This window comes from Felis catus, chromosome E1, assembly GCF_018350175.1.
Source record: "Felis catus isolate Fca126 chromosome E1, F.catus_Fca126_mat1.0, whole genome shotgun sequence".
Lineage (NCBI taxonomy): Eukaryota > Metazoa > Chordata > Mammalia > Carnivora > Felidae > Felis > Felis catus.
Window position 1 is genome coordinate 35,794,497 of NC_058381.1, and position 21,656 is coordinate 35,816,152.

A 21,656-nucleotide genomic window follows, 5' to 3' on the forward strand; every position below is an offset into this window, starting at 1 on the left:
CTGCTCGGAATTCCCTTTTCCACCGGGTGCTTCTAGAGTCTCCATTCATTCAACACATTTTGCAAGCGTGTCCTGAGCCGGGCCGGGTCCCAGGCACCGCCGTCCTTCCCCTCTGCAGCTCGCGATGAGGGAGAGGGGAGAAACAATACACCGGGCATCGAATCAACCAACTCCTTAAAATCAGTTCCGGGGTTAACCCGTCTGACGTCTTCGAGCAGAATTGACGGTTCCTCTGATGGCTTTTCATCTGAAGGGTCCCAGATTCGAACACCTGCACCATTGTGGCAGGAAGGCACGAGTGAATGAAGCGAGAGCCCGGTTGAAGTCAAGAGGGAAGGGGGTGGGGTGGAGAGGTGGGGACGCGAGCTGTGGCCTGCCACAGACCTAGAGGGTGTGTCCCATCCAAAGGGGACAGTGGCTTATCACCTCTTTCCGATTGTCGCCAAATCTGTCATTTCAAAAAGAAAGGCAGAAGTACTCATTTTTACGTGAACTCTCCCAGCCAAAAAAAAAAGGTTTTTTTTAATGTTTTTTTTTTTTGAGAGAGAGAGAGACAGAACGTGAGCAGGGGAGGGTAAGAGAGGGAGACACAGAATCCCAAGCAGGCTCCAGGCTCTGAGCTGTCAGCACAGAGCCCGACGCGGGGCTCGAACTCACGGACCGCGGGATCGTGACCTGAGCCGAAGTCGGCCGCTTAACCGAATGCGCCACCCAGGCGCCCCTCAATTTTTAAAATGTGTTGCTAAGCTTAACGAAACATGCTCACGGGGTAGATCTGGCCTGTGGCCACTAGTCTGCCGCGTACCCTGTCGTACCGTGTCGCAACACTGTGTCGCAGCCTCGCATCTGAGTAATATTTACGTACCTTTTCTCCCCCAAGACCATGTCTTTGTGTCATCAGCCCCTACCCACGGTGACCGGTAGGCGGTAGGTGTCAACCATCAATCAGTTCGGGGAAGGGCCGAAAGCAGGGAGGGAGGAGGGGGACCAACCGGGGACCACGGTTTGTTGATGGAAATTCTCGTACCACCGCTTTAGGCGTGGGACAGATGGAACAAGGAAGCCTGAACCAATTTATTGCCGAGTGTGTGTGCGTGAGTGTGAGTTCCCATGTTGGCAGGTGTGACAGCTGGAAAATGTGCCTAAGGGCCATTAGCTCCTTTCTTGCTGGGCTCCCAAGCCGTCCCTCCCCATTCTTGGCGGAGGGGAGAGAAGGGAGGGAGGGTCGTCAAAATGACCCTTCACCCTGCACCGGGCAGAGGGGGGGGAGGAGGGAGGGGGAGGGGGAGGGGGAGGGGGGAGGGGGGAATCAAAACACGCAAGGCAGTGAGGAGGACAAGGGTGGCTTAGACTCCTCACGGCAGCCCCTCGGGGACAGAGCGGGAGCTTGGCCATCGGAGAGGTCTGCGGATTTCTGCTGATGGAATGCTGTCCTTTTTTTTTTTTTTTTTTAAGCTTTATTTATTTTTGAGAGAGAGACAGAGTGTGAGCAGGGGAGGAGCAGGGGGTGGGGGAACACAGCATCGGAAGCAGGCTCCAGGCCCTGAGCTGTCGGCCCAGAGCCCGATGCGGGGCTCGAACCCACGAACCGCGAGATCATGACCTGAACCGAAGTCGGACGCTCAACCGACTGAGCCACCCAGGCGCCCCTGTCCCTTTTGTTTTTAATCGACAGAGGATCTTACCTTGGGACCCCGTGGCGCATCTCGTGTGCATTCTAACCGCCCCCGGCGAAAAAGGCCGTGTCTTTGGCAAATAGACACCCGGGGCTTAGAAAGTATATTTTGTCTGTATTTTCAGGAGAAGTTCACTAGATGGTACAGGAATCAGAGCCTCCGTCTCGGCCCCCAAATCTCTCGTGAGGTCTGGAAAATGCGATTTTCTGAATCAGAGCGCGTGGAGAGTCCTGGGGACAGCCCGAAGAACGCTGGCGTCAGCCTTCAAGCAGGACTAAGGGAATTTCGGCCCCAAGATTCTCTCTGTGGTGAGACGTATCTTGAACACCAAGGTCACCTGCCAGCCTCCGGGCAGGGCGCCTCTTTCTCCCTACCAAGGGCTTGGCCAGGCAGGAGCTTCGAAGCAAGACTTCCAGGAAGCAACGTCTCCCACGGGCGGTGCTGACTCAGCCCGGACTCCAAGCTTTCAGTCTGGTCCCTGTCCCCAGAGTAACCAGCAAAGCGGGGGTGCCTAAGGGACTGTGGCCCTGGGCTGCACGGCAGCTGCTGGGAAGAGGGGAACGCGGGGCAGAGACAGTGGGGCACAGACTCTGAAAGTTGTTCAGGCTTTTGCCAAGGGAAAGAGGGAGGGGACCCAACGGTGGCTTGAGTCCTGCGGGTTCCAGCACCCTTTGATGAGCTCTATCTTTTCTCCCTACATCCCTGGCGGCAGGGACGGTGGCTAATCCAGTAGTTTGCATGTGGGAACGAGAACGTATCTGGAACGTTCCCTGGCCCTCGTTTCTAATCTGATCGGGGCAGGCGTGAGGTGACTGGCCATCTCTCGGACTCTCCAACATCCTCTTTCCCCAGATGACCCCACTTGGATGAAAAAGAGATCCCTTCTCCTTGCACCCTCCTGACCTTCCCCACGAGCTACCCAATTCCTTCTACCTCTGCTTCCTGCTTCTCCCCTCCCTCCCCTCCCTTCCTTGGTCCTTTTGCTGTCATTTCCTCTCTCCGTACTTCCTCCTACCTTCTCTCCTCTCTCTCTCCCTTCCTCTTTCTTTCTCTCTCTCTCTGTCTCCGTCTCCGTCTCTCTCCCAGGGGTTCTGACAGCAAATCCTTTCCCTGGCACAGGCCCTCAACTTGTTCGCCAGCCCTGCTGGGTTCCGCTCCTCATTCTGTGGTTTCTATCCAATTATCCCTCTGGCCGGGCTCGTTGGGAGCCCTCTCCTCTGGCCGCCCTGCCTCCTGCCTTCCTGCTGTCGCCGCTGCTATCACCCATAATTCATTTCCACTTGGGGATGGGGGTGGAAGACCGTTCGCAACAAACTGGGAAATGTGTGGCCATCCCATCTGCCTTCTACTCCGAGGGCCCCAGAAGAGGTCAGGGAACCTTCGGGGAGAGGACATCATTTCACGGCGCAGGAAGGGCTGCGGGATCTAGTCTTCACGAACGCGGGATCAAAAGGTTTTTTTTTTTTTTTTTTAGAGACAGACGGTCCTTCAAAACAAGGGCCCAGTGACAGGGCGGCCCGGAGGCCTTTGCCACAGAAAACAAAGCTGTGACTCAAAGGCATCACGTAGACGCTTCCTTGCTCATCCACGTTCCTGAGTCGAATGTCTTTGGCTTGGGAATCAACTCGGAGGCTTTTCCAACGTAGATAAAAATAGAGCTCATAAATGCCATCACAGGCACTTTCCGATAAGGTGGCCTTTTAAGGGAAGACTGAACTCCCAAGCGGAGGGTGTGAGTCAAAGAGCCTCTGAGTGGGTGCCCAGCGATGACCAGCCTGCTGACCGGCCCGTGGCCAAACAGTGGAGGAAGGAAGGAAAAGCTACTGGAGGCGTGGGTGCCTGAGACCGTAGGAACCAAGGTCCTGAGGCAGCTGTTTATTTCATCCATCCATCCCTTCATTCATCATACGAGCATTTATCTGAACACCTACTGTGTGCTAGGAAAGCCGCTTGGCACTTGACACGAGAGAGACAAAGAAAAGGGAAATCCCTTCCCCCATGGAGCTTACCACCCAGGGGCACAGAGAGGGGCCGGGCAAGCACGATTCAGGGGTCGAGTGCAGTGGGAACGGGAGATCCAGCTCAGGGTTGGGGGGCACGCACAGCTTCCTGGAGGAACAGAGGGTAAACCAGAGCCTAGAGAATCAGTAGAGAATTGGCCAAGGGAAGGTGGGGGTGGCGGCAGGGAAAGGCGTGGGGAAGATTGTTCTGGTAGGGAGTAACGTAACGGCCTGTGCCAAAGAGAGAACCTGGCTTCCTCGGGGGAATTGAAAGTAGTTCTGTGTGTGACAGGGAAGCGGTGCTGCTAAGTGGGGCAGGGAGGGCAAGACAGCCCCTAGAGACAAAGGCAAGGGTCCCTGGTAAAGACCCTCTCGCCCTATCAGGGAGGACGCGGCCTTGATCCTCCTGAGGGTGATGGAGAGCCGTGGAAAAGTTGCACGCAAAGGAGTCAGTCCATCGGATTGGCATGTTAGAAAGCTCACTCAGGCTGCAGAGCAGAGAATGATCAGGAAGGGGGAGACCAGAGGCTGGGAGGCCAGCGAGGAGACTGCCGTGATCCAGGGAAGAATTGGGGCAGCGTCCGTGAAGATTGAAGGAGGCGGCGCCGGGCCGCAACCGAGGTACGGAATTGCCAGAACGCGGTGTCGCATCGGGAACGTGTCAGAGGCATCGGGGACCGTTCCCAGTTCCCAGGCTTGAGCTACGTGGTGAGACAGAGAACCCTGGAGGAGAAGCACGTTTTAGATCCACCATTAGGTGCCTAGGGGGCATCCACCCGAGGATGTCAGACGGCCGGTTGGGTGTGTGAGTTGCAAGCTCCAGAGAAACACCCGGCTCAAGACGGATTTGGAAGATTCTTTAGCAGACGGGTGGCAGTGGGGCGGAGAGAGAGGGAGGGAGCGAGCCAGGGGCAAGTGAAGACAGAGGCACCGAACAGAATCTAAGGAAAACGGATCCAAAAAGGATGGCCAAAGACAGAGGCCCCAAAGGAGACCAAGAAGGAACAGCCAAAGAGGATGGAAAATGGTCTTCTGCTGTGGGCCTCCTTCTGCTGCAAGAGTGCCCTGACCTGCCTTCAAGAATCCACCCCTCCCTGTTCTGGGCCCTGGGGTCCGGATCCTAGGGGAGCCGATGCTGGCCGGCTCTGCCTGACCCTCCTGACCCACCTCCCACACCCCTACCACTTGCTTGCTGTTCCCAACCCACACGCATTTCCCTTGAGTTTCACGAAGACTCCCTGTTCCCTCTGGCCTGAGAAGCTTCATGTCTCTGGGCTCCTTTCCTTCCTCATTCGCCTTCTCCACACCCCTCGCCTACTGATCTTCCACGTATGCCACCAACCTCTGCTCAAGCCTTCCCTGACACTCATTCACTCATTCATATTTGTTCCGTGTGTACTCAGCACCTTCCACCCACGTGCCAGCACCGTGCTGAATGCTGGGACATTATGGAGAGCAGAACAGGCCGCTATGGAGCCGACAGGTGATTAGGGGAGACCGATAATGAGCAAATCCTCGAAGAATTAAAAATTGTTGTTAGGGTTACGAAGGAAGTCAACCAAGCGCCATGGCAGAGGGTGACCTTATTTGGGATAGGGTGGGTGGTCAGAGGAGGCTGTCGGCGGATGTGACATTAAACTGAGACCCGAAAGCAGCAGCCATGCGAGAAGCGAGGGTGGAAGTGTTCCCCGCAGAGGGAACAGTAACCGAAAATGCCTATGGAGGCAAAAAGCTTGATGGGCTTTACCAGTTCTAGGAACTGACGCATGGCCGGCACGGCGGAAGCAGAGACAGGGGAAAAAGGGACACGAGACGTGGTTGAATAGGCTACGGCAGGCGGTGGGACCAAGTCTGGATTTTATTCTTGGTACAACGAGAAACATTCAAAGGTTTCGAGCAAGGGGGGCAGCACAATCTAACTTACGTTTTTTTTTTTTGTTTTTTTTTTTAATTTTTTTTTTTCAACGTTTATTTATTTTTGGGACAGAGAGAGACAGAGTATGAACGGGGGAGGGACAGAGAGAGAGAGAGGGAGCCACAGAATCGGAAACAGGCTCCAGGCTCTGAGCCATCAGCCCAGAGCCCGACGCGGGGCTCGAACCCACGGACCGCGAGATCGTGACCTGGCTGAAGTCGGACGCTTAACCGACTGCGCCACCCGGGCGCCCCCTGACTTACGTTTTAATTAGATTGCCCCCATTGCGGAGTGAAAGAGTGGATTGAGGGACGAGCCAAATGTTAGGAAGACTAATGAGCATCTCCTCGTTGCGGTTCAGGAAAAAGAGGGTGGTGGCCGGGTCCTGAGCGGGACTGGGAAGACGGAGAAAAGCGGGTAGCTTCAAGGGATACTTTGCAACTAGAGCTCCCAGGAATTCCTGACGGATTCGCGAAGAGGGACGAGGGGAAAAGAAGAATGATGCCTGGTTCCTGGCCTGAATGAGTGGAAAGGGAACCAGGCCGGCTCGGCTTGGCTGAAGCAAATCTTCCGAAGCCCAGGGCTTAAGAAGCAAGTGCCAACTGAAAACCGCTGGGTTGGAGAGCCTTCATGGTCCCTTCCGGTTTGGGAATTTTTTAAATTCTAAACTGAGAACTCTATGTGAATAGGGAAAACATTTCTGTTTCTTTTGACTTCTCCTATAGTTAACGCTGGTAGAGCTCTGCACCCAGGGAACATTCATTAAGTGCTCGTTGACTGTTCATTTTGTCAGGGACCTTCTATAATTTAATTTTAGATTAAATTCTCTTCTTTATCAACATTTATTTATTTTTGGGACAGAGAGAGACAGAGCATGAATGGGGGAGCTGATGGCTCAGAGCCTGACGCGGGGCTCGAACTCCCGGACCGCGAGATCGTGACCTGGATGAAGTCGGACGCTTAACCGACTGCGCCACCCAGGCGCCCCTAAATTCTCTTCTTTAAAACTAGGACTGTAACCTAGAGTAAACTTTCTTTTTTTTTTTTTTTATTTTTTTTTCAACGTTTATTTATTTTTGGGACAGAGAGAGACAGAGCATGAACGGGCGAGGGGCAGAGAGAGAGGGAGACACAGAATCGGAAACAGGCTCCAGGCTCTGAGCCATCAGCCCAGAGCCCGCCGCGGGGCTCGAACCCACGGACCGCGAGATCGTGACCTGAGCTGAAGTCAGACGCTTAACCGACTGCGCCACCCAGGCGCCCCTAGAGTAAACTTTCAATTGAACCAACCCACCTTGATAAAGTAGAGCCATGGCAAGAATAAGCTACAGCTGTAAAATCCAGACTAATTTCTACTTGAGTTGAGGCAGAGGGGGAAAAAAATGTGTTTTTGCTAAACTAACTATCTACATTTGGGTATACGTTATCTTAGGGCAAAGGCCAACAGGCGGTGCAATCCCATTCACAATAGGACCAAAAAAAAAAAAAATCACTGAAAATAATTCGTAACAGTGAATGATCTGTCTTTGCTAACATGCTCTTTGTTGAAAACAAATATTAACCTTCTAACACTTCTTTCGAAGCAACGACTTCAGGGCATTTTCAGACCAGGTTAAAGATGCACGAGGTGGCCGTGTTGCCAGCCCGAGGCCACATTCAAAGAAAAGCTAGGGCTCAAACTTGCCACTTCCTCTCTTCTCTTCCCCGCGGCTGCGTCTTTGCCTGGCACTCGGCTCCTCCGAAAGCAGGTTTCCCAGCCGTGTTTCCAGGTTAAAAACTCAGAACCTCAATTCATCTGTGAGCATATGGATCACATCCTCGGATAACTACACCATGGTAAGCCTTTCATTTCATTAAAGAGGGACGTAAAGTAACGTAAGGCCTTTTACATGCCAAGCACTTTCGAACAAATATCATGTCATCTGATGCCACTTATCACCCTGTGATGAATGTCCCGCTTCACAGGTGAGACGGGAGAAGGGGCCGCCCGGCCTCTGACCAGCTTCCTGTTTGAGATGAGCCTTCTGCTGCGGATAACGTCCGTGAGAAGGAGTGCTAACCACGACGCCATGGATGCCATGACAGCAAGGCCTTTCTTCGCGGCTCCCCATGGTGATCAGGGCCCAGGACGTTGACCAGGATCGGCCAACAAGGTGGCTACCGCCTGGGTTTTGGGTTTGCAGCGGGAGGCACGAAGACGAAAGAAGTTTCAGCAGCAGCAGAAGCCATAAGCCTGGCGCTGGCACTTTGTGGCCGTGCCCAGCCGTGGGACCTCTGGCCGCAGTGTCCTGCTGAGGAAAGTTCTTCTTCTTCCACAAGCCTTTGGTTTTCAGCCGGGTTTCCAAGTCTGATTCGTCAGCTCCTGTCAGTTCTGGAGGCCAGAGGTATTTCTCCAGTAACTTCCAGTTGGGGTTGACACAGCCAGAGCTGGTGCAGTTCCGGCAGCCAGAGACCCTGACCCGTCTGCGAGGAAACAGATTTGAAGGCCAAAGAGCTTGTTCAGGGACCCCAGCTAACAAGTAGCCATGTTCTGGCTGAGAAATCGGTGCTGTTACCTTGATTCCGTGCTTCCCAAAGAATTGGAAAGAGTTGGAGAAGACGAATGAGCGTCGGGTACGGGTCAGAGCAGGGCTTGAAGACCGGCACCTATATGAACGCTTACCCCCCCAAACCCACATTCAGTAACACCCATAAATGAATGTATCTGCTCTATGCCAGGGACTCTGCTATGTTCAAATAGTATTTCAGTTAATCCTCAGACGGGGGGACATTATTTTCTCCACTGGGTGGAAAAACTGAGGCTGGCAGGGGTTTGTATTATAATAAGTGTTAGTGCTGGGTGTGAACCGGGGTCTCCAGACAAGGAGGCTGGAGCTCATTCATTAAGCCACAGCTCCCTTGCTGTGACATTTACTCAATCAATCGATGTTTTCTCCACTGCCGATTTTCCATTAACCCCACTGTGGCCCCAGCACGACCTCATCAATGTGTTCTTGATGGCATGCTTCCTTGCGTGTGGTCTTAACCCTGGGTCCCAGAGTGTTATCATCTGTCTCTGTTCCTTTAGACTGGGAGCCTCCAGAGCACAGGGCCAGGCCTTCCCACTAAGGATATTCCTTCCGGAACATACGTCTCTGATGTCCACGCGGGGCTCCGCCATGGCAGGCCACCGGCCTGGGGTCCGTTGACTGGCCAACCGAATCACTGTATCCAGAGGAGAGAAGGGCTTCCTCTTGGCTACAGCGCTCCCAACACTGTAAGATGCGAGTTTGTCCTCCTCTTCTGTTCAGCCCTGCCTACCCCCACCTCCCTTACAGCTTCAAGGGAAATCATGCCTTTGCTTACTGGACTGTAAAATGGAGCTGAAAATCTTCATTGGCAGAATAAATACCAGATGTCTTGCAGTCTTCTGAGGCAGAACCCTTGCCCAGACCTGGCTCCTGATGGCCGACGAATACGCTGTCATTTGTGTTTTGGAATTAAGAAAACTGAGTTCCCACGTTTCCTACTGTCACAAGGAGCAGCGAATTGAATCGGTGCCATTGTAAGCTCGATGGTTGTTGCATAGATAAAGCCCTCATTAAGTCCCTCAAGAGAAGAAAAGAATTTTATTTTGAAGATAGAGGAGTTGGGGGGGGGGTGCTTCTTGCTTGTCAGCAGTTATAACAACAAAACAGTAAATGGAGGAAATAATTAAATAACCGCACTTTCCCCCCCCACCCCCCCACACCTCGTCAAGGGGCTGGGTGAGTTTTTAATTAGTGCTTCGTTTTCAATAAATCTGTATCTGTATGTGGTGCTGATTCTTTCCTGGATAAGGGAGAGATAATAATGAGAATCCTAGTTTTCAGTCCCACACTAAAGGGATGCCTAGTATATTTAATCATGCTGTAGAAATCCTGGCAGCTTTCTCTGAGCCCAGCCTCTGCTCTAATTACATTTCTAGATTTTAGTAAATTGAAAGGGAAAATGTAGGAACAAAATAATTAAAACCGAAGAGGAAGTGCATATTAAAAAGGAGAAGCTGTTTAAAATTCTTCCACACGGTGTTTCCAAGGACATCTACAGTCATTTAATCAGATCCACACCAAATCAAAGCCCTTTGTACAGAAGCTGGTGGATCACATCTCAGGTGGGCGGTGTGGTCCCCACAGCAGAATGGGAGCCTCGCTGCACCAGGCTACAGATGGGGATAGGACTCATGTCCTTCCAGATCTCGGGAGGCTCAGGGCCAGCCTGGACAAGCTGCTAGGACAGACTCACTAGCCCCGCGGGGTCCCCTCCCAGGTCCCAGGCAGAAACTGACTATATGACATTGATTAGCCCCAGCTGTAAGGGAGCTAAAGGAGGCTGTCGGTGCCTCCAGTTTCCTTTTTCTGCACCCCTTCCCCCTTCTATGCCTCCCCTCCGAGGAGTACCCATTTTCTTTCTTCCTTTGCCCGCCTGTGAATCCTGAAGAGAACAGGAAGGGAACAGCCTCAGGGACACCCAGGAGTCAGTTACTTGAGCCCGGTTACTGAGTTACCTGCGGGGCACTCTTGAGTTTTCACCAGCACCAAAAAACCTTGCTGGCTTCAGCCGAAGGAATGAGTGTTTGTTGAGGGTGGTGATGAGTGAACTCAGCCTAATCGGTGACACAAGCTCTTTCTGTTTCCAGCAAGGGAGGCCCAGTGGCTCACAGCCCTGCGGAACTGAGGACCTCCGTCTCTCGATCACGTCTGAAATACAGTCGGAGCAAGCTCTGGGAGCTTGGAGTGCTTTGTGGGTGATTCCTAGGACGGCTGAAGCTGGGGGACTGTGGGGCGTGCTTGTGTACTTGAAAGTGGAAAGCGGCCTGGCAACTGTCAGGGGTTTCTTCCCCCCCCTCCCCCCCCCCCAAAGCTCTGCTCACTGGCTCCCAGCCTTCCCTAATGAATGGACACACCAGCCACCTGGCACCGGGGCACATGTGGCAGGAAACAAGCGAGCACAGTCTCCTGGAGACAGTCCCACGGCAGCAAAGCTTCCGGAAGCTGTTCCCAAGGCAGGGCCCACGCCTTATCACCCCACGACCTGCAGGTTCATCTGGTTGCTCTTTTGGGTTCAATGCCTCTGGCATTTGAGTGTGTGTGTGTGTGTGATGATACTATCTCAGTGTGGAAAAGAGACAATCCCCGCTCCGGGTTACCTGGCTGGATTCAGGAAGAACAATTTTTGAAAGTTTAAGCTAAAGGAAAGAATTGTAGCAATAACAAATATTCCGTCATGGACCTTACCACTCTAACGTGGGGAGGACTTTTTTTCTCCCAGGGCCAAGAGGCTGAGGCTTTTTTTCTTTTCTTTTTTTTTTTTTTTTTATATTTCTTTATTTTTGAGAGACAGAGTGAGAGTGGGGGAGGGGCAGAGAGAGAGGGAGACGCAGGTTTGGAAGCAGGCTCCAGGCTCCGCGCGGGGCTCGGGGCTTGAACCCACAGACCGTGAGATCATGACCTGAGCCGAAACCGGACGCTCAACCGAATGAGCCACCCAGGCGCCCCAAGGCTTTTTTTCTTTTAGTCAACTCAAGAGTCGTTGATGGCCCTTGGGAGCTAGGATGTGGAGCCGACTGGGGACCCAGGTGTCCAAGACAACAAACTGTCATTGAATCTGCTTCCTTTCAGTTAAGCCACCTAATATGCCCGCCTTGCCCCAAAAGCACGGTCCCTCTTGATCGTTTCCAAAGGCCAAAATTTAAAAAGCTACTTAAAAGTCTTCAGCATTGTCATAAAGTCCAAAGGCGATTTTACGGACACAAAGTTGGTTGGAAAAAGTGAGGGAACCCAAGTTACGCTTGTTGCTGATCCATAAACTGGTTGCAAATACACGTCGCTACTGTTAAGTGCCTCTCTCGTTACGCTGCCCACCCTGATCCCCCGTTAGTAGGCCTCTATTTGGTCCTCGCACCTCCGCGCAGCCCGCCGAGCCGGGCACGTCACCCCCTCCGAGTTCCCGCCTCTTTCTTGTCAGGCCCCTCCTTCTCCTCAGATTCCCCCCTCCCCCCCCCCCCCGCCCCCGGCCCTGGGGAGACGTCGGGACGCATGCGCAAGAGGGGAGGTAGGCGGAGTCTTGAGGAAGAGGGAGGAGGGGCAGGAGAACGCAGGGAGGGGAGAAGAGGGGCGGAGGCCGCGCGGGGTGGGGCCCGGCGGGTACGCGCTCGCTGCGTCGACGTGCTGACGCCATGACGCCCCGGCCGGTGTGTGTCGGTGTGTGTGTGTGTGTGTGAGTGTGCGCGCTCCGAGTGTGTGTGTATTTGTGTATCGGCGGTCCCGCAGGTCCCGGATGTTGCGGACAGTATGAAGCGAGCGCAGGGGGACGGGGACCAGCAGCTGTCGCCGCCGCTCTCAGGTGAGTGGGGGGAGGAGAGTCAAGGGAGAGGGTTGTCCTGTCGGAGTGGGGGGGGCGCCTCCCTTAAGAGGTGACTGGCCCCCCACTACCCCCCCCCCCCCCCGCCACACATATACTCTTCTCTGTCCCATATCCCACATCCTGGGTTACGTGGCCTGGGAATGCCAGAGCCTAATCAGCCGTTCCTTCTCCCAATCCCAAGCATTCAGGAGACACAAACGCGCCCCCTGCCTTCAGCACCCCCCCCATCATTTTCCCAGCCCCATCCCCCTTGCCAAATAGTGAGCTGTCGCCTGCGGCGAGATGGGTGACTGCGCATGCGCGAGTGTGAACGAGCTAGGGGTGCTTGCTCGCTGCCCCCGGGGCGCATGCGCATCGCTGTGTTGCAGGGACCTGCGGGATAAAGAGCCCCTTGACCATGCGCCCGCCTCTTTCCCAGGCAGAGGGCTGCCCGATAGTGAGCCTGTTGCTCCTATCGGAAAGGGAGAGTGTAAATGATTCGAGGGACTTCCTGACAAAGCACTATTCGCATCTGGTGTTGCCCTAGAGACTCCCAGGCTACAAACGCCTTCCAGAGCCAACCGTGCCCCACGCTGACCTTTCTTTTGAAACTGTCACTGCAACTTCTAGTTCCAGCATTGCTTCTCCCCCCCCCCCCCCCATCGTCATGTTGTACCTGTAATACAAACATCCCCTGAACTTACGAGTAGGTGCCTCAACCCATTCAGTTATTCTGGTAGGGGATTTTGGTAGCCTTTCTTAGGAGGACTAAGGGTCACAGAAAAGAAAGTAAGGGTGACTGCCTTTTAGCAAAATTCTTAATTATCTGCATAGAACTAGATAAAGGTAGAGATAAAGAGAACACAATGTAAGGGTTAGAGCAATAACTGTAAATCAAGACATCAGGGTTCTCTCATCTCTAGCCCTCCCAGTTCGTGTGACCTATTTGCCTCTTTTTTTTTTTTTTTTTTTTGGTATAAGATCTTCCTTTAAGAAAAAGATCTTCCTTAGCGCTTTCGTTTTAGCTGTACATTATTGATGCTCTGTGAACATCACATGAAAACAAAAGTGATCGGAACCTACTAGTGGACGATAACTTACCCAGCGGAGGTTTTAACTTTAAGCAGTGGGAGTGATAGTTCTTGCACATTCGCAAAAACAAAGAGCAACATACAACAAGGAACTCGGGAATATTTCAGTGATCTAGGACCTAGGTTTTCGGTTGGCAGATTATTCACGGTCCTTCATTTGCTGCCTTGGCTACTTTGCTGCTGCTTACCTTTGCCCTCAGAACAGGGCGAGGAAATGGTAAACTCTTAAAAATAGAAGGTTTGCTGAGTAGCATTGAAATGAATAGCTGACTTGTTGGGAGGGGGCAGCTTTTTTGTGTTTTCTCAGTTTACCTTTGCCAACCCTGTTTCCTATCTGGATAGCGGGATGGATGGGCTATGTTAGTAAGCCTTATTTTCTATTTTCGTTCCTTTGTTTTTTTTCTTTGGTGTTCTGTCAAGGCTTTTTTCAGCTGCCATTCTTAACTGCAGGACCTTATGTTTTGGGGCCTCAGTGTGTATATATTTTTTTCACTTCTCCTTTTAACTCTGGCCTTTGCATGGTTCAGTTGTCTTTTGTGCTGTTTTCTGTTGCCATCGTTACAGTGGGACCCAAGGGACGACACAGAGGAAGCACAGGAATTTGGGGGGCATAACTCATCCTGTTTCCAGGAAAGAGCTGGAGACTCATCTTCTATTTCTTGTGTGAAGAATGAGGGGTATAAGTTCTTGTGATCACTCCACACTTAGGGTGAGGGTGGTTGTTTGCATTGGCACTTTGGTGACTTCCGTCAGAGCTCTTCGTAGTGGTTAGTGTACAGGGAGATGTTCGATGTCGTCTGTGTCCCGACTTGCATCAGGTTTTGGTAAAAACCTTGAAACAAAACTATGGGGGTAGTAGGTAGGTATCCATCTCTCAGGAGGCGTCTGTCCTCTCTGATGCTTTGTTTTTATCTGGAAACATTTCATCTGGTTGAATTTACTGAAGCCCTGTTTAACGTTTTTGTGGAATGAAGGCATGATTGCTCTTAGGATTAAGAGGAGCATCATTAATTAATTTGCATTGGTGCAGAGCCGTGTTTCCAAATGCTATGTAAAATGGGTAACGTACACATGAAACAAAACTCAAAAGGTACATAGAGGGTGAAGAATCTTCCTTCTCCTGCCCTGTTTTCATCTGTCTAGTTAAACTCACCCCCACCCCACCCCCCCAAGGAAACTGTTGTTACCTGTGTCTTGTTTACCCTTCCAGAGATAGTCATGGCTTTCAAAAGCATACACAACTATGTACTGTTTGAAGTTTCTGATTTTATTTACTGTTTTACACAAATGGTAAGACACTATAGCCATTATTCTGCATTTCGCTTTTTTTACTTTGTATATCTTGGCCATCATTCCATAGAGCAATAGAGTACCTCTTCCGTTTTGAAAGATGACAGATACTCCCTTGTATAGATGTACCATCATTCAGTCAGCTCTTATTGTTGGATACTTAGGCTGTTTCCAGGGCTACAGTTAATTCTTTGTATGTGCTTTTTGTGTACATGGGTATCTTTTGGGTGAATTCCTAGCAGAAGTGCTGGATCAGAGGATATATGCATTTTTAATGTTGTTAGATACTGCTGAATGACTCACCATAGAGGTTGTACGAATTTATATTCCTGCCAGCAGTGAGTCTGCCTCTTTCCTCACCAGCACTGTTATCAACATTTTTTTTTTCCTTTGTGCAGTCTTTTAGCTACGATTTCAAGTTCATCATGTAGCTTGTTAAGCCTTATTACACCCAGGAGTTGTGGATACATAACCGTGGCCGTTTTTGCAGATGGGAGTGGCCGGGGAAGATACTGTTCGACTGAAGAGTCATGTCATGAGAATAAAGTCATGTGCCTGGATAACACGGCATGTCCATGACACCGCTTGCAGGACATGTACAACCTCTGCTTCCTTTCATTCTTAGGTGCTGGTTTCTTTTTGCAAAATCCTGTAAGCCCATAGGTGATGTTCCATGATCTTTTGATAGCTTTGACTCAAAATTGTTTGTAGAGGCGAACTGCCATCGTGTTGAGGAATTGAAAAGCTAACCCAGTTAGTTAAAGGTACTTTACCAAGTACCTTCACAAAATACCGGTACTAACACTTTGTTTTTAACTGTTGGTTTATTTATTTTTGAAAGCAGGAGGGGAAGGGGCAGAGAAGGAGGGAGAGAGAATCCCAACCAGGCTTCTTGCTGTCAGCGCAAAGCCCGACGCGGGGCTCAAACTCCCAAACCGTGAGATCATGATGTGAGCTGAAACCCAGAGTCGGACGCTTAACCGACTGAGCTGCCCTGCCGCCCCGGGTACCGGTACTTTTTAAAAGTCTGCTGATTGCAGATACTTCACTGTGAGCTGTGAGGAAGTAGAAGCGAATTTAAAAATGTCTGTGCCTGAAGGAGCTCATAGTCTTGGAAAATCAAATCTACTAAGTATGTGAAATAGTAAGGGAACAGTTAGAATGGGAACAGTAATACACTGTGTTCCATGTTGAGAGGACTTTGTGAAAGAGCGATTAGAGGAGAATTCCTCTGGGAGGCCTTCCTGGAGGAAGCGCATTCTGAGCCCTCTCCCTCCCCTCCTTTTACAACCGCTTATGTCAAAAAATTTACACGTACAGAAAAAGTCAAAGAATAGTACAACGATCACCTTTATACTTATTATACCCTAGATTCCACAGTTCATTTTGCTGTATTGGCTTTATGTATGTGTGTGCATGTGCCTTTATATATATAATAAATAAATTTTTATTTTGCAGATATCGTGACATCCTAATACTTTTGTACTTTAAATGCTTTAGATGCATTTTCTTAAGGAGACCGGTTACCTAATTGTTCTTAAGATATATTGTCACAGATAAGGCAATTAACGGTAATTTCCTAAAACCATCTAATACCCAGTTAATGTTTAGATTTTCCTGGTTGCCTTGAAGATGACACTTTTTAGCTGTTGGTGTTTTTTTCTGCAAACACGTATCTTTAGTCTTTTTACGTCTCCAGTAGTTTGTTTACAAGCTACAAGAAATTGCCTTTGTGAAGAGACCAGGCCGTTTCCTGTGATTGTTTCCTCACAGTTTCATTTAATTTGCGCCTTTATCATGTATTTCCTACAAACTGGCATTGAAGTCTAAGACGTGGTTAGATGCATATTAAACACTTTGGGTAAGAATTCTTCGTAGGTGTTGCTCTGTACCTCATATTAGGTCATGATAAGAGAAACATAATGTCATAATATTGCATTATTAATGATGCTGGGTTTATCTTATCATTTCTTTAAGATGATAAATACCAGATCTCCAGTGTAGACATTTTTTCCCCTTTGTAGTTAGTCATCTGTAGAGCGATATTTTGGAGCCATACTGTTCCACTTCTCCGGCAGTCTTTCACTTAATGATAATGATCCTTGTTTGGACCAGTTATTTCTTTGGTTGCCGCAAAATGCTGATTTTCTCATTCTCTTCCTTTTACATTGATTAGCCTTCAGTCTTTCCCTCAGCAGCTAGAAATAATTCTAGTTTCTACCAAAAGTTAGGTAAATTCTTATTTTCCCTTTAACAGTGTTCTGAGTAACAAGGTGGTATAATAATCACCTCTAATGGGGGCAAGTGATTTGTTTCGTTTTCTAGCTTTCTTTACTCTAGTATCATTATAAATGCGTGGACTTTAATTTATTTCTACATGTTACTGACAATTACAGACATTTCTTGGAGCTCAAAACGTTCCATATTCGCCCTGCGGGAACCTTTTAAGCTTGGTGGATGAGTGCCTCCTTGCCCTCTAGTCCAAGAAGTTCCTGCCTCACTTTGTGTTTTCCCTGTCCCAGTTGTGGAGCCCTCATCTTCTGTGTGCGTGCGTGTGCGCGCACGTGTTTATGTGATATACACGTGTGTGTGTATATACACACCCATATATAGGATATATGTATGTCACGTTTTCTTCCCTTCTATTATGTCGTTCATCTCCCTATAGAGCTTCTGAAGCCAAAATCTAAAAACTGCAGATGCCTTTATTTTAATACAATGCACCTAGTGTTTGAATCACTTCTGTGCCACTGACATTGCTGGATTCTGGCTCTTAGACCTTTGTCTTGAATGCACTTTGTGAAAAACAGGTAGTACCTCTGAAGACCGCATTTCTTCTCCCCACCTCCCCAGTATAAGGTTAGCCGTAGCAGAGACTGGGGATTTCTTCTCCGATGAGCAACCTTGCTTTTTCCCCCCGAGATGAAAGGTACACAAAATGGAATTTAGAGACCGAAATTGTACTTGCGAGCTTTCTTGGAGATGTGGGGTTTTGAGTGTCCCATAAAAGCATCTTTGTGTAGATATACACAAGTATGTGTTTGTCTTTCCTCCCTTTTCCTCATTTATCCGTTCCTCTGCACAGTTGGAGCGTTATGTAAGATTATGCTGTGATAGCATTTTTTTTTTCATTATCACTAGATTTTCATCATAAAAAAAAGGAATGAGACAAATTGTCCTTAATTAGGGAAATTTTTCAGTTAGGCCATGAACCCTGATATCTAGCTGTTTTAACTCAAGGTCTGCAACAGCACTGAATCCTGTGGATTTCTGGCATGTAGTGTAGACTCAGGAGAAATGTTGGTACATCCACAGTGTTTTCTTAAAATCCATCACCCTAATGAAGATTAATACAAACAAGAGATACGGTAGAGCTGCATTCTAAAGCTGGTTTTAGGGGCTGGACTAATTCCTGCCTTAGCAGAAAATGCTTTATTAGACTCTTACCATGTGGCAGTATTTTGAGTCATCTTACTGATTTCAAGTCACTCAAAGGCTGGCAATAACAGTATTCTGATATTTATCTGAAATCCTTTCCCTTTTTTTTTTTTTTAAAACCATCTTTTCGTATTTACTTCCAGACTTAATAAGGTTATTCTCAACCTGGTTTCGTAACAATACTGGCCCCATATTAAATTCTGGTCGTGTATTCAGGGAAGCGCACCTGTTCCTTGTGTTTGTTTTCGGGCACGGTGAATCACTCTGAAAGGCTACACTGACACGTTTGCTGCTAAGAACCAGTGGCTTCTTTTACTTTTGTTTTTGACAAGCTTCCATCATAGGAAAAAGGATTCTAAAGTATAGCCTCTTCAGGAAACGCTTGGGCCTTCATTCTTACAGCCGTAGTCATGTTTTAATAGAATTGGCAAGAGTTGCCCGGCTGCTCTGTGTGGCAGAGCTGGTCATGCTGCTTTGGGAGAGCCGGATGCAGACAGACCTCAGAGTGGGAGTTAAATGTTCAGACAGTAACCCTTACTTGCCCGGGAAGACCTTTATTCCTGACTGTTGCTGTCTTTCCTTTTTCTTTATATGTTTGTTTATTTATTTTGAGAGAGAGAGTGCACATGTGCATGCAGGGGAGGGGCAGAGAGAGACGAGCGAGGGAGAATCCCAAGCAGGCTTTGAGCTGTCAGCGCAGAGCCCGACATGGGGCTCGATCTCACAGACTACGAAATCATGACTTGAGCCAAAATCAAGAGTTGGATGCCTTACCGACTGAACCACCCAAAATCAAGAGTTGGATGCCTCACCGACTGAACCACCCAGGCGTCCCTCGACTCTCTCTTTCTGAGCTTGGCACAGATCTTCCTGCTGTGGCACCAGCTGAATTAAAGAAGGGCTTGCAGTTCTCTGAAAGCCTCTGATCCCTCTTGTCTGTTGCACCTGTCTGTCTGCCTGAAAAAAAAAAGTATATGTAATCATTCATCTTAATTTGAGATTTACATAATTTTTGGTATTTAGAGACAGGTACTACTTTCTGCTTCTGTCATCTTGACTACGTTAGATACTTCATATGAGTGGAATCACGTAGTATTTGTCCTCTCGCATCGGCTTATTTCCCTTAGCGTAGTGTGCTCCGAGGTTCGTCCACGTAGTGGCACGTGTGAGAATTTCCTTCCTTTTTAGGGTTGAATAATCCTCCGTCGTACGCATATGCCACATTTATCTGTCAGCGTTCATTTATCTGTTCATCTATCTGTCAGCGTTCACTTGCGTTCCTTCCACCTTTTGGCCACCGTGAATCGTGCTGCTGTGAACACGGGTGTCCGGATGTCTCTGAGATTCTGCTTTCGGTCCTTCTGGGTGTATACCCAGAAATGGAGCTGCTGAATCGTATGGTAATTCTATTTTTAATTTCTTGGAGGAACTGCCATACTGCTTAATATAGGGGCTGCACCATTTTGCATTCTTACCAACAGGGCACAGAGGGTTCCCGTGTCTCTACATCCTCACCAACTCTTATTATCTTCTGGGGTGTTTTTGATCGTAGCCGTCCTAAGGGTATGTTTACATTTTTTTTAACTTAATTTTATCCTTTATCGAAACTAAGTTTTAAATTTTAGCAGAGTCAGGTTTATTATGTTTTTCCTTTAGCATGTGTGTTTTTTGTGTCTTAAAGGAGGCATCCTCCCCTCTACTGAGATAACACTTAGATCCTGTATTTTCTTCTAAAAGTTTTAAAGTTTCACATTTAGGTTTCTAATCCACCCAGAATTTATTTTGATGTTCGGTGTGAAGTAGGGATCTAATTTTTTTTTTTTTCCATATGGATAACCCTGCAAGAGGGATTTAACTTTTTTTTTCCGTGGGGATAACCCAGTACCTTAGCATCATTTATTGAATAGTCATGTCTGCTCCTTACTACTTTGTAATGCCACTTCCGTGCTTCTAATAATATGATGGTTTGTGTCTGCATTCCTTATTCTGTAACATCGGTCTGTTTGCATATCTTGCACTACAAGATTTATTGTTCATATGTAGTCTCCCCGTCTTGTTCTTTTTCTGTTCATCAGCCTCCTTGAAAAACCCTGTCAGGTTGGTATATTTTAATGAAGCCATTTGCTGTCTAAAATACATTGACATAATATATAATAGCCTTCTCCAAAAAGAAAAAAAGAGAAAACAAAAAGCAAAAAAAAAACAAAACACAAGCCATCCTTAATCTAGCAGGTGACCATTAAGCTGTCTCTTGTTCTGAATGAGCCTATAATTTCCATTCAAATTTTTGTTTTGTTGGAGTGATTTTCATTTTTGTAAAGGCACATGATTTTCAAATGGAGGGAACCTTGTTATAATTTGGTGTCTCAGATAAGAACACCAAATAAAACACTCTTGGTAACAGTACTGAAGTTCTGTGGTGTTAAGGCTTTCTTGAGCATAAGGAAAAGAAACCTATTTAACATAACAAGTGAAAGACTTAACCAAAGAAAATAGTTGTCGTAGAATCCAAGGAAAAGCTGAACCACAAGACCTCAGAAGGGGCTGGAACCAAAACTGTTCCAAGGACTTCAGCAATAAGAATGAATGGACTCTAGTGTTCTGCCGTAAGTAGACCTCAGTATCCATGAGGCTTAATTCAGATTCCTGAATGATGTCTGATTTGGTCAGTCTAAGGCATGAGTTTCCTTGGGCCAGATGCCTGCCCCAGGTTCGACTCTGGTTGAGGATCGGGGAGGGAAGATTTGGTACAAACAGCAGTTTTGGAGGTGGCCGGAATCAGAGACAGATTCTCTTAGAGCAGTGTTTGCCTAACTTTTTAGTTGCAAGGTTCTATACTTTAAAGAATTTCTGAGGATCCCAAGAGCTTTTGTTTATGTGGTTTATATCTATTGATATTTACCAAACTAGAAATTAAAATTAAAAACTTTTTTAAAAGTTGCTTAAAAAAATCTATTTCACGTTAGCATAAATAATATATTTTTATGAAAAATGACTTCAAAAAATTAGAAGAGTGTTTTTTTTTTACACTTTTGCAAATCTCTTAAATACTGCCTTAACAGAAGATAGATTTTCATATCTACTTGTGTATTTTCAATCTGATGTGATATTTTTTTTTAATGTTTATTTTTGAGAGAGAGAGAGAGAGAACGAGCACACGTGTGGGAGGGGCAGAGAAGGAGGGAGACAGAGGATCTGAATTAGGCTGTGTGCTGAGAGCAGAGAGCCTCACGTAGGGCTTAAACTCATGAACCATGAGATCATGAGCTGAGCCGAAGTCGGACGCTTAACCAACTGAGCCACCCAGGCACCCCATGATTGATAGTTTTCATTGAAGTATTTGAAGAAAATATAATCACAGGGGATAAGTAGTTGGAAAAGGGAGGAGTATTTGCAGACGGTTGTGTATATTCTTCTCTGATACTACACCAAAACTCGACAATTGGTAGTTTCTTATCAGTTAAGTTGTAGTGTGGAATCTGAAATCATTGATGTTACTGTTATACTAAAACCCACTGGTCTGTCTTGCCCTTTGAATGGGTTTTTTACCCATTCATGATTTGATAATATGCATTGGTTGTTTGGGAAATACTGATTCACTGAGTTAAGCGGGTTTTCTAGATGACACATTTCATAATGCAGTATTAAAAAAAAAAAAAACCACATTGCTTAGTATCACCACCCATCTCATTAGAAAAGTCTGTAAGTATTGGGAATCTGTTCTGCAGCTACAAGATTTCCAAAATTCTAACTTTTGAGTAAAAGCTCGGAACTTCATCGAGAAAATTTGTTGCTTCATCAAGAGCATTCTTAAGTGAAATTGACTTAAAAAAACCCAGCAGTACCTGATGGGGAAAGACACGTGACTCTAGTACAGTTTGAT

General features: G+C 48.0%; 1 protein-coding gene and 1 long non-coding RNA gene across 3 annotated transcripts in view; both read left to right on the plus strand.

The window, feature by feature from the left end:
* Nucleotides 1–6,755: 6,755 nt before the first annotated feature.
* Nucleotides 6,756–9,383, plus strand: LOC123382070. The gene is made up of 2 exons (XR_006589842.1): nucleotides 6,756–7,427; nucleotides 7,557–9,383. It is a non-coding gene; the product is annotated as an uncharacterized LOC123382070 (long non-coding RNA).
* A 2,380-nt stretch (nucleotides 9,384–11,763) lies between these two features.
* SPOP (speckle type BTB/POZ protein) overlaps nucleotides 11,764–21,656 on the plus strand; it is a 66,655-nt gene continuing 56,762 nt past the window's right edge. The window contains exon 1 of one of the 2 annotated variants that reach the window (XM_045044124.1): nucleotides 11,764–11,954. The gene's annotated coding sequence lies outside the window, so the exon portion shown is untranslated. The remainder of the gene's footprint in view (nucleotides 11,955–21,656) is intronic. The other variant, XM_023244729.2, reaches the window with a different exon arrangement.